Here is a 2,092-nt window from a genome sequence, read left to right on the forward strand (position 1 = left end):
CTCCATGTTTCTCCTACCACCTGTTAAACTGTTGATATAGACAGCTGTAGACCTCCTCCTCCATGTTTCTCTACCACCTGTTAAACTGTTGATATAGACAGCTGGAGACCTCCTCCTCCATTTTTCTCTACCACCTGTTAAACTGTTGATATAGACAGCTGTAGACCTCCTCCTCCATGTTTCTCTACCACCTGTTAAACTGTTGATATAGACAGCTGTAGACCTCCTCCTCCTCCTCCATGTTTCTCTACCACCTGTTAAACTGTTGATATAGACAGCTGTAGACGTCCTCCTCCTCCATGTTTCTCTACCACCTGTCAAACTGTTGATATAGACAGCTGTAGACATCCTCCTCCATGTTTCTCTACCACCTGTTAAACTGTTGATATAGACAGCTGTAGACCTCCTCCTCCTCCATGTTTCTCTACCACCTGTTAAACTGTTGATATAGACAGCTGTAGACGTCCTCCTCCTCCATGTTTCTCTACCACCTGTTAAACTGTTGATATAGACAGCTGTAGACATCCTCCTCCTCCATGTTTCTCTACCACCTGTTAAACTGTTGATATAGACAGCTGTAGCCTCCTCCTCCATGTTTCTCTACCACCTGTTAAACTGTTGATATAGACAGCTGTAGACATCCTCCTCCATGTTTCTCTACCACCTGTTAAACTGTTTTATATAGACAGCTGTAGACGTCCTCCTCCCCATGTTTCTCTACCACCTGTCAAACTGTTGATATAGACAGCTGTAGACATCCTCCTCCATGTTTCTCTACCACCTGTTAAACTGTTGATATAGACAGCTGTAGACGTCCTCCTCCTCCATGTTTCTCTACCACCTGTCAAACTGTTGATATAGACAGCTGTAGACCTCCTCCTCCATGTTCCTCTACCACCTGTTAAACTGTTGATATAGACAGCTGTAGACCTCCTCCTCCTCCATGTTTCTCTACCGCCTGTTAAACTGTTGATATAGACAGCTGTAGACGTCCTCGTCCTCCATGTTTCTCTACCGCCTGTTAAACTGTTGATATAGACAGCTGTAGACCTCCTCCTCCTCCATGTTTCTCTACCACCTGTTAAACTGTTGATATAGACAGCTGTAGACCTCCTCCTCCATGTTTCTCTTCCACCTGTCAAACTGTTAATAGACAGCTGTAGACCTCCTCCTCCATGTTTCTCTTCCACCTGTCAAACTGTTAATAGACAGCTGTAGACCTCCTCCTCCTCCTCCATGTTTCTCTGCCACCTGTTAAACTGTTGATATAGACAGCTGTAGACCTCCTCCTCCATGTTTCTCTACCACCTGTTAAACTGTTGATATAGACAGCTGTAGACCATTGTTATTTTAACTTATGTACTCTACATATCTCCATTGTTATCCATGAATTAATTCATGTCGACGATGTTAAAAAAATCTGAATATTAAATATATTTTTGCTCTTGTGGAGGAGTTTGACTTTCTGAAATATTACAAAGTTAACAATGAATATAGTCCATAGAGATGGATAGAGGACTCATCTTTGTATCTGTACCATAGAGCACAACAGTGGAGGTGTCATAATACCCATAAAACCTAGCGGTAAAACCTGTCCACCATTCAATCAATAAAATGTATTTATAAAGCCCTTTTTACATCAACTGATATCTCAAAGTGCTATACAGAAACCCAGCCTAAAACCCCCAAAAGCAAGCAATGCAGGTGTAGAAGCACAGTGGCTCGGAAAAACTCCCTAGAAAGGCCAAAACCTAGGAAGAAACCTAGAGAGGAACCAGGCTATGTGGGGTGGCCAGTCCTCTTCTGGCTGTGCCGGGTGGAGATTATAACAGAACATGGCCAAGATGTTCAAATGTTCATAGATGACCAGCAGGGTCATATATTAATAATCACAGTGGTTGTAGAGGGTGCAGCAAGTCAGCACATCAGGAGTAAAGGCCAGTTGGCTTTTCATAGCCGATCATTCAGAGTTAGAGACAGCAGTGAGAGAGTGTGTTGAAAACAGCAGGTCCGGGACAAGGTAGCACATCCAGTGAACAGGTCAGGATTCCATAGCCGCAGGCAGAACAGTTGAAACTGGAGCAGCAGCACG

The 2,092-nt window shown here is 43.6% G+C and overlaps 1 protein-coding gene across 1 annotated transcript in view; it reads left to right on the forward strand.

The window, feature by feature from the left end:
• Positions 1 to 1,450, forward strand: part of LOC127921140 (WD repeat-containing protein 19-like) — a 98,921-nt gene extending 97,471 nt beyond the window's left edge. The window contains 1 exon segment of the mRNA XM_052504957.1: positions 1 to 1,450. This exon segment is cut by the window's left edge and continues 171 nt beyond it. The gene's annotated coding sequence lies outside the window, so the exon portion shown is untranslated.
• Positions 1,451 to 2,092: the final 642 nt, after the last annotated feature.

The sequence above is a fragment of the Oncorhynchus keta genome, unplaced genomic scaffold, assembly GCF_023373465.1.
Source record: "Oncorhynchus keta strain PuntledgeMale-10-30-2019 unplaced genomic scaffold, Oket_V2 Un_contig_2152_pilon_pilon, whole genome shotgun sequence".
Taxonomy (NCBI): domain Eukaryota; kingdom Metazoa; phylum Chordata; class Actinopteri; order Salmoniformes; family Salmonidae; genus Oncorhynchus; species Oncorhynchus keta.